This window comes from Balaenoptera physalus (genome assembly GCF_965194825.1).
Source record: "Balaenoptera physalus genome assembly, chromosome: 4".
Classification (NCBI taxonomy): Eukaryota; Metazoa; Chordata; class Mammalia; order Artiodactyla; family Balaenopteridae; genus Balaenoptera; species Balaenoptera physalus.
Genome location: NC_138891.1, coordinates 127,571,701 through 127,587,676, shown reverse-complemented (window position 1 = coordinate 127,587,676; position 15,976 = coordinate 127,571,701). Strand labels below are relative to the sequence as shown.

At 37.6% G+C, this 15,976-nt stretch overlaps 1 protein-coding gene and 1 long non-coding RNA gene across 8 annotated transcripts in view; one reads left to right on the top strand and one right to left on the bottom strand.

The window, feature by feature from the left end:
- Positions 1-15,976, top strand: part of APP (amyloid beta precursor protein) — a 275,886-nt gene that overhangs the window by 7,367 nt on the left and 252,543 nt on the right. The window lies entirely within an intron of this gene.
- Positions 4,459-13,768, bottom strand: LOC309660161. Its single transcript, XR_014263222.1, has 2 exons — positions 11,705-13,768; positions 4,459-11,358 (listed from the first exon to the last, which is right to left on the bottom strand). It is a non-coding gene; the product is annotated as an uncharacterized lncRNA (long non-coding RNA).

Genomic DNA, 15,976 nt, shown 5'->3' with positions numbered 1-15,976 from the left:
GGATGCTTATGAGAATAAGAGAACTGCTCTATCAAAGAGTCATTTGTATTAAGTGAAGAAATGCATTGTTACTCTTGTTGCTTTGTTAAATTTCAAAGCTTTAATGACTGATATATTTTGACCTGGTGGAGACACTTTACAGGAATAAAGACAAGAGGTTTAATCCTACACTTGAGATACATTTGTCTACTTTAGACCTGACCTCTTACCCCCAAGTGACCACAAACTCATTTGTTGTTTTTCCTGTCTAAACGTGCTGGATTACAATAAAACTAACAAGGCAACATAGTTTTTATTTTTACTCAAAAATGAAGAAAATAGTTAAGGCTTGGTTAGTCCAAAAAAAGGACTTTTTATGTTCGCTCTTACTAATGGATGGCTTTTCAAAAGCATAATTATTGTTTTTATAAATAATACAACTCAGTTATTTTGTAATGGAATTAATAGGCACACATGATAAAGATAGATAAGTGCTGTTTTGTAACCATATTTATTGATTTTTTTTCATCTTTTGAAGAAAAGAGGCCTTATCAACTTTGAAGATTGAGCCTTTAAAACTGATGCAAACTTTCTGAAATCTTTGCTTAACTCTTCAGAGACTAACATAAAAACTTATCGTATGAAAAGTTATATTTGAGAGCAAATATTCCCCATGCTGATGCTCTTAATTACTTACATTTTTTTTTTAAACAAATAGTTTTGTCATTGCGGTGTATTGGTTTGAAGATACAAATGGTGAGTTTTTAAGAAACTCCCATAGAAACTTGCAAATATGCAGACTGATCATTCCAAGAATAATTTATTCAGATACTTACATATTAGATGAATGAGCAATTTAAAATTAAAATCAGATTTCTATAGAGAAGTTACTAGCGTATTTTCATACACAGAAACTTAGATTTTTATAGGCACACCCAGGAAAGGAAAATTCACTTCTTCATTTAACCAATATTTTTGAGGTCCCTCCCCTTGTGGGAGTTTACAATATAATGAGGGGTAGACAGAATAAATAGCAAGTAATAGGGGACTTGGAAAAATTAAGGTGGGTAAGGATATCATAAGCAAATGTAGGTGGAAATCTGCTGTGAGTGTGATATTTTATGTGGTGTTATCAGGCAAATTCTCTGACCTGGTTACTACCCAAATGTAAACTTAGATATCGGGAGGAGAGAACTATTTATTCACTGTGATGTAAAACAATAACCAGAGACACAGATCTACTTTGGCGGTTAGATATTAAAAACAAAAATGGTGGGGCAGGAACTCAGGAAGGTCTAGGAGGCTGAAGGAAGCCTATTTCCTACAAACAAGAAACAGGGGAAAGGATTTTTATCTGAGAGGGTCCTGCTCAGTTTCAAATCCAGCTCACCCCATTATTTCAGAATCCCTATCCACATGCGTGGCATGTCCTCCACATATGTATTTGTAGAACAGAACAATTTTCCCAGGTGGTGAGAGTACCAGTTTCTTCCTTGTGCTTTTCTGTATTTTCCAAGTTGCCTAGAGAACTCTTGAATTGCTGTTATGACAAATCAGCATGTAAAAATTTAAATAGGAAGGGTGAAGTTATTCCTGCCTCAGAAGCATAGGAAAGTCAAGTAAGCAGAGGCAGAAAGCCCCAGGAGGGCAAAGAGTAGGTGTGGCCAGACTTCAGTCCATTCAAAATTTGCAAATCTGAATGGTCCCTGTGTATAAAGGAGTTCCAGAGGCACACTGCCCCCTCTCTTTGCCCGAAGATACAAGGTCCACACAGAGTTCGTGAATCCTGGAGATTTCTCCAAATGAAAAACTTCCTGGGACTTCCCTGGTGGCACAGTGGTTAAGAATCCGCCTGCCGGGCTTCCCTGGTGGTGCTGTGGTTAGGAATCTGCCTGCCAGTGCAGGGGACATGGGTTCGAGCCCTGGTCTGGGAAGATCCCACATGCCGCGTAGCAACTAAGCCCATGTGCCACAACTACTGAAGCCCGCATGCCTACAGCCCATGCTCCACAACAAGAGAAGCCACCACAATGAGGAACCTGCGCCCCGCAACGAGGAGGAGCCCCCGCCCGCCGCAACTAGAGAAAAGCCTGCGCTCAGCAATGAAGACCCAGTGCAACCAAAAATAAATTTTTAAAAAAAAGAAAAAGAATCCTTCTGCCATAGCACGGGACACAAGTTCGAACCCTGGTCTGGGAAGATCCCACATGCCGCGGAGCAACTAAGCCCGTGAGCCACAACTACTGAGCCTGTGCTCTAGAGCCCACAAGCCACAACTACTGAGCCTGCATGCCACAGCTACTGAAGCCCATGCGCCTAGAGCCCGTGCTCCGCAACAAGAGAAGCCACCGCGATGAGAAGCCTGTGCACCGCAATGAAGAGCAGCCCCCGCTCGACACAACTAGAGAAAGCCCATGCACAACAAGGAAGACCCAATGCAGCCAAAAATAAATAAATAAATTTAGTTTTAAAAAGTTTATTTTATATTGGAGTATAGTTGATTTACAATATTGTCTTAGTTTCAGGTATACAGCAAAGTGATTCAGTTATACATACATTTATTCTTTTTCAGATTCTTTTCCCGTATAGGTTATTACAGAGTATTAAATAGAGATCCCTGTGCTGTACAGTAGGTCCTTGTTGATTATTTTATGTTATTAGTGTGTATGTGTTAATCCCAACCTTCTCATTTATCCCTCCCCCAACCCCAAAATTGGGATTTTTAATATCCGCATTTAAGAGGTGAGCAAAATGAGGTTTGGCATAGGGGGAAATCATCTATGTAGTGATTGACATCATGTCTTAATTGTGATAAGATCTCATTAATTGGGAAACTACGATTATATCATTATAGTGATAAGTAATACTATTGTTTATTATTGTTTTCATAGTAATGTGTTACCATTATTATTATTATTATTTAATTTATTTATTTATGGCTGTGTTGGGTCTTCGTTTCTGTGCGAGGGCTTTCTCTAGTTGCGGAAGCGGGGGCCACTCTTCATCGCGGTGCGCGGGCCTCTCACTATCGCGGCCTCTCTTTTTGCGAAGCACAGGCTCCAGACGCGCAGGTTCGGTAATTGTGGCTCACGGGCCCAGTTGCTCCGCGGCATGTGCGAGCTTCCCAGACCAGGGCTCGAACCCGCGTCCCCTGCATTAGCAGGCAGACTCTCAACCACTGCGCCACCAGGGAAGCCCCTGTGTTACCGTTAGTATCACTATTTTTTGTTAGTACCTGTAAGAATTACCACTATTACTTATAAATATTGCTATGATAGTAATAAGCATTACTATTAGTAATATAATAAGCATTACTATTATAGTAATTAGTATTACTATAAATATGACTATAAGTATTACTATCATCACTATTAGTAGTGCTTAAAATGACTATTATTACTTGCAATAAGTATTGCTGTTTTTCTTGTAACAAGTGTTACTGTTATTATCACTATTGCTTTTTTATTATTTAGAAAAATAAATACTATTATTATTTGAAAAAAAAATGCTGGGGCAGAGAAGGGACTATTGACTGTGATCACACACTGTTTACTGTAATTTGTTTCATAGCTCACTACAGTGCCTTACATCTAGTATTTATGAAATATTTGACAAATGTTTTAAAATCAGGACTCTAGGAATTTTATACTGTAATGATAATTATGTTTGATTTTTGACAGTTGAATTAACTTCTGTTGATGAAAATTGTGAATGACACCTAACTATAAGTGTACAGAAAAAAATTAAGCCTTTTAACTAAGATTTATTTTTTTCAACCTTTTCTAAAACATTTTATTGTGAAAAGGTTATATAAATGCTGTCAACAACTTCATTTGCAACTCTTTATTTCAGACATTCAGTTGACCTAGCAGAAAAATGCCTTGTTCGTGAAATATTTCATCAATCCTCTGATTGATTGGGACATTTTCAATTGAGGATGCCTAGAAATGATTTTCTGTGAATAAGATAGTGGAATTTAGAAAGCAAACATTGTGTATTGGAATGAAATTGAGTGGCCATCAAAATGAAAATTTCATTATCATTGTCTCTTTTCAGTTTTCTGCTTTTTTGCCATTTTACAGCTAATATTTACTTTTTTACTTTAATGTGAACCAGGATCAAAATTGGCCCTTTAAGAAAATAACTGAAATTCTGTTACTTCTATTCTCTAAAGGAATTGTACTTTTCAAGTTCAAGGGCTTGAAGCCAATGCCACTATATGCTATTAACGTGACAGGCATTGAAAATCTAATTGAGGTCATTATGATTAGCCTTGTGTCTTGTCAGTGTTTTCTCAGGCTTGTTTTTAACGTTTTGTGTCAAGTGTTAAATCCTCTTACACCACAGAATCCAGAAAATTGCAATCCAATAAAAGTAAACTAAATTTGAAAATCCTATAGTTGTTTTGTGCGGGGCAGGTTCTTGGCTAACTGATAGGACGATGGAACAGGAAGGCAGCTTATGTACTTCTGTTGACTTGAGGAATTGTGAAAGGCTCCACTTTCAAAAATACATTTGTGACAAAACTGCAATTTTGGAATCACTGCATACTTGTTTAGTGAATTATGAAAGGAGGGAATTCTCTGAGCGTGACCATGTGACTGAATGGCTCAAACAGTAGAAGCAAAGGCTGCTGGGTAGAGAGCTATCTTAAGATAGTGCAAGTCCCGGGAACTTGGGACTGAGTAATTAATCAACGTGGCCATTTGAGACATCCAGGACAAAGATGGTGAACAGGGAGGAAGTACTTAAATAAACAAGATAGGAAGCAGCCCCACCCAGCTCCCAAGCAATTCCTTTCCTTGTCTGTATTTGCCATTTAAATATTTCACTTCAGTTTCATGAGCCTGGACTCAAAGGTTAAATTTGTATCTTTGTGAATTTTCTGGGTGGTACTGTAAGGACACAGATAGGAAGTATTGAGTTTGTTGGGAATATTTCTTGTGTGTGTGTTCTTAGTTGTATTATTGACTTCATAAATAGCCAGTAAAGAGAAAAACATTTTAGCTTAAGTTTTGGGTTTTTTTCCCTGGAAAAAAACAAAACATTGGTTAAAATATCATTCTCAGGGTTTATTGCCATTGTTAAATTATTTACGCTTTTTAAAACCATCTGACACGTAACCTCATTATTGGTTTGCTCATTCATCTCAGAAATGTAACACGTGAAACTCAAACCCAAGCCTGTCAATTGATTCTTCTGTTAGCAGATGAGGGGAAAGTTTAATGCAGGATGTTTAATTGGATACTTGGATTATGTGTTCACCTGTTTTGTCTCTATTCCAAATTTTCTCAGGGTGTTGATGGTTGACTCCTGTGTTACTGACACTCACTTGGATTTTCGATTTTCATTATTCCTAACTTTTTAATCTCACTGCATTTTTCTCCTACTTTTTGAATTTTTAAAAACATCATTCATTTTTTCGGACATGTGCTGGATGCCTTCTGTATTTCAGGGTGACAGGAGCCCTAGAATCTTAATGGGGCTATGTGTAAATAGAGAAGTGATACAGTCTGTTCCTTGGAGGATTCGCAGCCTGACAGGGGAAGAAAGAGATGCAGAAATAATTAGGTACAGTGTGCCAAAGGTCACAATGGAAGAAGGTACAAAGTCTTCATAGAAAAGACTGGCAGCCTTTGAACTGGGTTTCAAGGATGAGTGGAGGTTAATTGGATCATGGTAGGACTTTCCAGACAGAAGGGGCAGCAAGGGTGAAGAGGTTAAAAAGAGGAAGCCATGTGAATGTGGGTAAGGGAGATGGTGTGGGGACAGTAGGAGATTAAGAGCTTTGGATACCTTGATGAGTTTGAACTTCATTTTCTCAGCAATGGGGTCCTTTTAGATGTTTCTAAAATGGGAGTAGCCATTGATGACTGTGGTTCAATTAGGTTTAGGAACCTTTGCAGAAGTCCTTGTCAATGTCTGCTTCATCTTGCTAGCCAGATGGTAGCACCTAGCTGCAAGGGAGGCTGGTACATGTGGTCTATTAGCTGGGAGTATTGCCACCAGGAATACATTCCAGGTTCTTTTACTGATAAAGCAGAGGTAGGGTATTGGGTGACAACTGGCATTCTGGGATGTAGAGGAAATACAATACAAAGGAATATAGAGGAAAATGGGTAGATTAATAAACAAACTGAAGGGAAGGTTCTCTCTGAGCAATTAGATTAGGTTTTGGGGATTTGTCCACTTCTCCTTATCTGCTCGCTAACCACATAAGAAGCACATCTTTGGGGAGTGATGGAGGAGGAAATGGGGAATGCTGTTTTAGTTTTATGGCAGGAACACCCAAGAGCTAAGCCTTTACTGTGGCAGATTGTACCCAAGGTGGTTTAGACTTGGGGTCCTGGAAATCCTTGCAATCAGAGTGATGGAAACAGGTGTAATTCCAGTGGCTCTGTGGATAGTAATGGCAGTAGCAGTTTACTCTCTGCACTGGTAAACTATCTTTCATTTGATCTAGAAGCTTCCCTAAAGCACCCTTGTTGTTGTGCTTGTTCTTTGAAAGGAATAGCAGATAAAACAAGCTTTGAGGTTTTTAGAAAATAGGATGATACTGAGAATCTCTCTTGAGCTAGATTTCCCTACCATGTTCAACTTCTTTTCCATTGCTACACACCCTTTCAGATCTGCTTATGTGCGCCTGTGTTATTAAAACAGAATTGAAAAATCTGTGGAAAAGAGGAAAATAAACCTTAATATATTAGTAAATTATTAGTAAATAAATCAGTAAAATTAATAAATAAATCAGTAAAAACGAGGCTGCCATTTTAAAACTCATCTTAACTACTTATCTATTTTCTTACTCATTTCAGTTATTCTAGATGTGGACAAATGAAGATATTTACCAAAAGTATGTGATGAAATAAAGATGAGGGAGAAAAACTTAGAATCTTGAGCAGGCTTGATATAATTATCCACGTTAGGGCGTAATTGAGTTTTTACAGTAGGCATTTTACTAGCACCTCAAGATTTATTTAAAATATGTCCCAATAGTTTGACATATTGTACATGTTTCTGTCTTAAGGAAATGTCTAAAATATCATGGTTCCTCAAAAACTACTCTTGGTTTTATTTTCCACATTATTTCTTTTTGAACCCTTGGTTCTCTTTAAGAGTAATCAAAAGCATAGTTCAAGTTTGATCATCTTAAATCTTGGCATTTCTTTTCTTTTTTCTTTTGAAGTGTCTAGCAAGGAAAATATTTTATCTTATCACTTAAAGAGACTGCCTTAAGAAAAACAACTGACAGTTTGTAGTGTCTGAAATAGTTGTTGATTAATCATGAGAATCAGAAAGAGGAGCCAATATGTGTTTGAACATATATTTCTCTCACATTATCCTGGTCATATTTTGAAATTATACTCTTTTTTTCCCCATAAAAAGAGTGGGTGGTAAATTATATCATGGAAGTTTGAATATGTGTTTTAAATATATTAGCTAGAATTTGAAAATATAAGAAAATCTTGTTATTTAATTCCTGCATAGTTTTCTAATGGTCATATAGATTATATAGAAAATTTATTTTAAAACTTTATTTATTATTTAAAAATTCCTCAAAGGGCATATTTTATTCTGAATTCTGTTCTGCTTTCATATATCTGAAAATATTTGACTTAATTACTGGCTATGGTTTAAGCCCAGTCTGAAATGGTTGTGCCTTTAGTTGGCTTTGGATTTCAGAGTTAGGGACTGTTGCTTGCTTTAAATAATCGGTAGTTGATTTTGCAGGCAATTATCAATAGATGGATTCCTTTGTTTAAGATTTCCTAATTGAAAAAGTTGGCAGTCCAAGAAAATATTCTGAGAAGAATATTTATTCTCGACTTACTTGAATCTTATATTTTATTGGCTTTGTTCATAACCTGTTGTATTTCTAAGTAAACAAGCTCTCTAGAAATGATCTCTGCTTCCTTGATCATTTAAAATACATTAACTTAAAAAATAATAAAATAAAATACATTAAATTAATTGATACAGATTGTAAAAATTAGTGGAAAAGTTTCTAGTTAGATATCGATGAAATGTGCTCCATCCATGCAAGTTTATTTTAGTTGTTCCTATTAAATTCGAATGTGAGTTTTAAAAAAGAAGACTGTGATCATCTTTGTGAAGGAAACTCAGTTATTACTTTAAATATATATTCAATTCAAGGAAACGGAAAACAGTTGTGCCTGTGTGAAGGCTCATCCATTTAGGATTATGCTTCAATTCTGTAATACAATCCTACAGTTGATAATTAAGATTTAACCTTAGAGTAAATGAAGTGATATTGATTATTTTTAGGCCCAGTGTTATTTGCTATTGATTCATTGTTGGTGAGCAGAACAAGAGAACAAAAGCAAGGCTTTAAAACAGCCATTTATAAGTATTGTGTGGAAATGATAAGCTCCAAGTCCTAATAGTGAAGAGCCAGGGAATGGCAATGTTCCACTCAGATGCTCTCCTGATGTCATTTCATCTTAGAATTCCTCTGGCCCTCACTTGATGCCTAGGCCCAACTCGAAAACAATGCAGTTCAATACAAGTATAATGGGACCACAAGTATAATTTAAAATTTTCTAGTAGCCACATAAAAGAGAAAGGAAACTGGCAAAACTAGTATGTTTTAGTGTACCCAATAAATGTAAAATATCATTTCAATTTATGGTCAGTATAAAAATTATTAATGAACTATATTACTTTTTTTTTTTATGTCCTCAATTTTACCCATAGAGCATATTTTAATTCAGACCAGCCACATTTCATGAAGTCAATAGCCGCATGTGGCTGGTGGCCACCATACTGGACAGTGCAGCTACAGAAGGGCCATCTTAACTCACTACTGTCTAGGAGAAGAATCAGTTTTTGGAGCAGGTAGTATCCATAAGACCTCCTGTCTATGCCTCTTCATCTTACAGATGAAGAAATTGGGATCTGGAGATTCTGAGTTGCCCAATATCACTTGAATATTAAGGGTCAAAGCCCGATCCTTGTTCTCTGGCTTCTAATCTTTCTTCATCGCCCTGATTCTTCCTTCTTTTCTATGTTGCAGAGTCCACTTCAATATGTACTAATGTTAGGTGGTTGCTATCGGTTAAATATTGAGTTTTAAGAAAGTCTGGCTCACCTGAGACAGGCATGGCCTGATCCAGACAAAACTCTCTTTTGAGGCAGGGTAAATAAAATTACCAGGGCTATCTAGAATCTCTCAGGGGAATAGTAATGTGAGATGATGCTGGGTCCAGTGATCAATTTCGTCCTTTTTTGATGTGGGCACTGTTGGAGTAGGAGTTGGGTGGACCCTTTGGGACTCATAGTAGGTAACTCTGAACACTGGTTGAAATGTCTACTGCCCAGTGAGAGGAAAGGAGATCAGCAAGGCATTATGTACTATGCACAATGTGTTGTGTGTATGAGGTCTCTTCCTGGAAACACTGGGTTAAGCTTTCTTTTTGTTTTTTCTTCCATTTTTTGGAAGGCTGCCCATGTGTGTGCCCATAATTCTTACCCAATTATACTTTAAGTATGATATTTTTTGACAACTTAAGCCCAGTGCACTCCTGGCATGTAAAGTAGTTATTTTCCAAATGCAAGCAAATGTGGAAAACTTACCACACAGCACTGTGGGTTGGCGAAGGCAGGAGGTTGATGTACTCCTGGGATCATTGCTGTAAAGTATTTGTTTTATGGTATGAAAAAGCACGATGAGTGAACTTTTAAAGTTGGAAGTTGTTTTAAAATATTTATCAGCCTGAATGTTGTAGATTGTATGAGTGCTTTGAAGAGAGTTTAAATTTATTCAGTGACTTAGGTTTAGTGATTTTAGATTTAGTGTTAAACTTGACATTTTTTCTATTTGAATCTTAGGACTTCTCAACTGTGGCTAGACTTTACCCACAGGGTGCAATTGATCTTTAAGTTAAGCATGCACTGCGTTTTCTTCATATTCTGGGGTGAAAACAATTGTGTTTTTGCAAATGCTGATATATGAGACAATGCTTAGAGTATTCAGGGCTTGCAGGAATGAGTTAAAAGTACAGGGATATCTGTATCTCCTTTAGCAGTTGACTATTAAACTTAGGAAAAAAAATGTCTTTAAGCCTAAAAAAATTCACTTTTTTTAGCCATTTTCCATATATTTTTCATAGTACATATAACCAAGAGGAACAGAAGTTAGAGCTTTAAACTGTTTGGCGGTGTCATATTTTTAAAAACTATGTTTAAGAGTTTTTGAGTTAGAAAAGTATTACGACTTTGTTGTAGGTAACTTAGAGAAAATATAAAAACATGCATGACCCTACCACCCACAAATGTCTGTTTTATTTCATTTTTTAAAGCATTTTTGAGATCATGCTGTAGATTCCATTTTATCCAATCCTGCATTTTATTCCTTAACATTAAATCTCATGCCATTCTCACTTGTTCATAAGTATAATGTCTAATGGATGTATGAATCTGTGTAGGGCAACAGGAGCTCTGTAATAGTGGACATGTGCTTTTTGTATTTGGCATTTGCAACCTGAGGTTAGGATAAAAGTAGTGACGTAGGGAGGGACCCTGTGCCAAATACTTGTTAATATTTTAAGTAGTTATTGAATGACCTAAATTGCTGCTCTCAAGGAGTATTCAACACAGTGGTCCGTCAGCTATAATATAGTACTCAAAGAAAAATAGATGAACAGAAATAAAGAAAACCTGACCTAGTAATTCAAACAAGCAGTTCTCTTATTCAATAGTTCCATGATCACTTTTGTAGGAAGAAGTTTGACTGTAAGAAGTTATTAGACCTGACAGACAAATATAGTCAGGGATCGAATGTAGACATCAGTGAAATTGTGATTTCAGTTTCTAGAGCCACTCATTGGGAGCGTTAATCAGGTAACGTGATTACACAGATGTAAATAAAGCATCCTCCTTCCATTTCCCTGCTGTTTAAGTTTCTCCTGATTTTATGTGGTTAAAAAATAAGTCAGAAACATTTACTCCATTAAGTTCCCCAAAGTAAGAATCTTTCGCCACAAAAAAGTAGATTTGTCTTTAAATTGAACAATGTGTGATGAAGTGTCACTTCCATAGAACCCTGTGTAGGGTTGTGGAACCCATTCAGCCAGACTCATATTAATCTTTGATTATTAACTGCTATTCACATGGACATTTAACCAGTTATATATTACCATATTTCATATCATAGGTTTTTGGAGCAAGGACTATGTTGTTTACTTTTACTTATTTTAAATAAATAGAACACAGTAAATATACAGTGAATAAATGCCACCCCTAGAAGCCCAGACCTCTTTTTCTTTGTCATGTCTCCACCATTAACTGCTCTTTCTTAAAATGTGTATAATCTCTCAGACCGAATCTCTTCTTTAGGGATGTCACTTCTTTTTTGTGAACCTCTTCTTTTTTTTTTTTTTAGAAGATTAGTAGCTTTATTTATTTATTCATTTATTTTTGGTTGTGTTGGGTCTTCGTTTCTGTGCGAGGGCTTTCTCTAGTTGCGGCAAGTGGGGGCCACTCTTCATCGCGGTGCGCGGGCCTCTCACTATCGCGGCCTCTCTTGTTGCGGAGCACAGGCTCCAGACGCGCAGGCTCCAGACGCGCAGGCTCAGTAGTTGTGGCTCACGGGCCTAGTTGCTCCGCGGCACGTGGGATCTTCCCAGACCAGGGCTCGAACCCGTGTCCCCTGCACCGGCAGGCAGCTTCTCAACCACTGCGCCACCAGGGAAGCCCCCTTGTGAACCTCTTCTTACCCTCCCTCCCCTACAACCCATGTAAAAATGTTAACATCAAATAAAATTTGTATGCTTTTTCTCTGTTGATCTGTCTTTTGTCAGTTTAATTTGCATTGAACCAGGAACCAAACCTAAGAGGGTAGAGGAAAAAAACTGTTTTTCCTCCCCTACAAGTATTCAAGCTAGAGGGAATGGTAAATGCGAAGGCTGTGAGGAGTCTGAGGAAGTATGTGAGCTGTTACGCGAATTATGTTTACATAATTTATCAATGATGGTTCACACTGATGAATCATTTATGGAAACTAATGGTCAGCGTCTTCCATATTGAATTTACTCAGTCTTGGAGAAGAATGTATGTTTCAATCAAGAGGGATTTATGGAAGACATTCTGTGTTCTAAACATTCAAGAAAGCTCTTAGAGTGTGTAATAATTCATCTTTGCCTCTATTTAAAAAGCTAAAATGGGAAGAAATACTGTTTTACAGTTATTTCGGGTTTTTTGTTTTAGTTTTTGTTTCTAACATGCATTAGAAATTTGGAAATCATGTCATGTTGGTGTGATTTATTAGTTCTGGAATAAACAGCTCTATTTCTGGCATATGTAAGTATAGATGCTTCCTTGGCTTTTGCAATAATAAACAGGTATCTAGCTCTTTCTATGATCTGGGCAATGTTGGAAGTGCTTCTCATGTATTCAGCAGCTGCCTGTGAGGGAGCTACTGGTAAGCTACCCCCATGCCATGTATCAAGCCCATGAAGTATCAGCAGGGAAGGAGCTGGAAAGTGGACCAGGTTCAAGCTCTCTATCTTCACTGTCTGTATTCTTAACCACTTATCTCTTCTGCCTCTGGCAAAATGGAGTAGTGGATGGAGTTCAGCGGGTATTTCCTCTTGGACTAGGCATTTAGCTCCTTGAGGAAGCAGACCAGGGTTACAGTAGCTGCTTGTTTAGCAATAAGACTAATCTGTTCCACCTTCAGTTCCTGGCGGCTCCCCCTCCCTCCAGCCTCACCTTCACGAAATTCCAAGCACCAGTGTCTCTACATGGTGCCTTCTCCCCTTCTACAACCACCCCTTCCATCCCAATCCCGTTCCTTCCCTTTCTCTCAACCCCAAATAAGATTGTTCAGAGTGTAGACGTTGGCGTCATTCAGACCTTGGATTTGAGTCACAACTCCTTCAATTAATTATAGAGTTATAACGAGCAGGAAAATGACTTAACTTCCCTAAACCTACATTTCTACATCTACAAAGTATCTATAAATAAGTCGGTCAGGAGGAAAAGTCAATTTAGAATCAGGTACAAAGCATAGAGCCTGACCAGCAGCAGGCCCTGAATGAATAACGGCCCTGGTTTTCATTTTAAGTCTCTTTGTAACGTCTCCTCAGATCCTTCACAACTATCCTTGATGTTCAAGTCAGCTGCATTTTACCCTCGTGAAAATGCAAAGGCTGGGGAAGCAGCCCAGTGGCCCGTGACACCGCACTGTTTAGCTTCACATTTCAGTGCTATCAAATAGCTGGAAGGCTGTGGTATCTCACCATTTCACTGATTAAATTTTCAACATCTGAAAACAGGAATGACCTATTTTATTTTTTTTAACATCTTTATTGGAGTATAATTGCTTGTGTTAGTTTCTGCTGTATAACAAAGTGAATCAGCTATATGTATACATATATCCCCATATCCCCTCCCTCTTACGTCTCCCTCCCACCCTCCCTATCCCACCCCTCTAGGTGGTCACAAAGCAGGGAGCTGATCTCCCTGTGCTATGCAGCTGCTTCCCACTAGCTATCTATTTTACATTTGGTAGTGTATATATGTTAATGCCACTCTCTCACTTCGTCCCAGCTTACCCTTCCCCCTCCCTGTATCCAAGTCCATTCTCTACGAGGAATGACCTATTTTAAATCCTGCATAAACTTTGGTTAAGTTGTTCGAGTCTGAGATGTCTGTGAACCCAGAAGAAAAACCACTAGGAAAGGAATGTCAAGCATGTGCATCGCATCCGGGATGCCGCTGTCTTCCCCGCCCACTTTCCTGCCCCTCCCAGTCCGGCCCCTTGTTGGCATGTTCAGCAGTGACCCTACACAAGTGACCGTCTTGGCTGTTGGGACCAGCTGGAAGCAGCCACAAAATTCCTGGCTGCTCTCTTTCAAAGATCTCTGCTGACCCCTTTGAAAATAAAGAGATTGTTTGTCATGTATCAAAGGGGATTGGGAAGGAGATAATTGAGACATCTTTCTGATGGGACTTGTGGCTTCTAGCACTGCAGAAGCTTCCTGAAATGGTGGTGCTCATGCTTTAGGTAGAATCAACTTAAATCTCTGGGGACCTGCTCACATGTTGCTCATACTATGTATGAGGAATGTGCATTTCTCTTCACATTTGATCGGTGTACTTCTGTTCTCATGTCATGCAGACATTAGATTCAGGAAAAAAATCACCATGTACCTTTGATGGTTTCAGGTGACTCTTAAATTTCATTAACTCACAAAGTATAAATCGAATGGAGCAGTCTGTTTTTGTTTTGGGGGAGTTTTATTTCAGAGTTTATTTCAGGGGGTTAATCTGGATTGGGGAGGGATTGAATTTTTCAAGACAATCCCAAGATACTGCAGGGGTGTTTGATGTTTTGATTCTAGAAGGATATACATTCCCTCTTCTCCATTTCTTCCTTCTGACCTAGCAAGTGTAAGGCCCTATCAGGTGTTAGTCTGTGCGATCCTGTTACACTCACATCCTGTAGCTGCATCCAAGTGCTTTGAGGCTGACTTAACACAGATTAATTTAACAGTTGCTGTGTGAATGCAGATGCTCTCTGCTGCTTATTTCTAATAAGTTGATCAAGCCATAAAAAAGATATTTTTCCTCTTTAAGAAGTCTCATCTTCCTATGAAGCTGTAGAGCAATAAAGAAAAACTGAAACGCTTAGGACTAAAATTAGTGTATTATATTTAAAGCTCTTCTCCTCAGACTGATTATGACATGCTCCTCTACTGAATTTCTAGTCAGATGCTTATTCATAAAAATAAGACTGATATAAATGGTAGTGTTCAAATGTTATACCAGTCTGTTTTTGCCGTTTGACCTTTCACAGTAGCTAAATAAATATTTTTTGCGCTGAGAAAAGAATTATTTAACATTCGTGAGCTAGCGGTATGTCAAGTGAATTCAGAATCTGAATGCAACAGATGAGACCCCAGGTAAAAACGTGAAAACATACTGATGTCAAAGAGAAAACCAAGCTACACTGTGTTAGAGGAGCAGTTCTAGAGGGAGAGATATTTATAAGCATAATAGATACTTAGGAAAACTAACACAATTATTATAAAAGTCATCTGGGAAAATCATTAAGTAGGAATAGACAAAAAAACTCAGGAAATATGTCGATATAGAAATTAAAATTGCATAGCATATGCAAAGAGAAGCCAAAAGGACAAAATGGAAGTTTAGAAATAAACTTGTCTGTAGATTGGAAATGAATGCAAGATAAAAGTGGTTTTCCACATCAGAGGGGGAAAAGATAGATTAGTCAATAAATGGTGTTGTTGGTATCTATCCATAGAGATTATTTACAGTTTCTGTAACAAAAGGCAAATTTCTTTATTCTGTAAAGTGTTCTTACAAGTCAATTAAAATGACTACATATGATCCAGACAAAACTATAATTCGAAAAGATACATGCACACCTATGTTCACAGCAGCACTACTGACAATAGCCAAGACATGGAAACAACCTAAATGTCCATCGACGAATGATTAAAGAAGATGTGGTATATATATACAATGGAATATTATTCAGCCTTAACAAAGATTGAAATCATGCCATTTGCAGCTACATGGATGGACCTAGAGATTATCATACTAAGTGAAGTAAATCAGAAAGAGAAAGACAAATACCATATGATATCACTTATATGTGGAATCTCAAATATGACACAAATGAACTTATCTACAAAACAGAAACAGACTTGTGGACATAGAGAACAGACTTGTGGTCACCAAGGGAGAGAGGGAGTGGGGAAGGGAAGGATTGGGAGTTTGGAATTAGCAGATGCAGACTATTTATTATATATAGAATGGATAAACAAGTAGGGCCTACTGTATAGCACAGTGAGGTATATCCAATATCCCATAATAAACCATAATGAAAAGAATATGAAAAAATACTACATATGAAAATCATAAGAGAAAAATGAGAAAAGCACTTTAAAGAACTTTTATTATGAAAAAAATTAAAACACGCAAAAGAGAATAGTGTGATGAATCCCCAGGT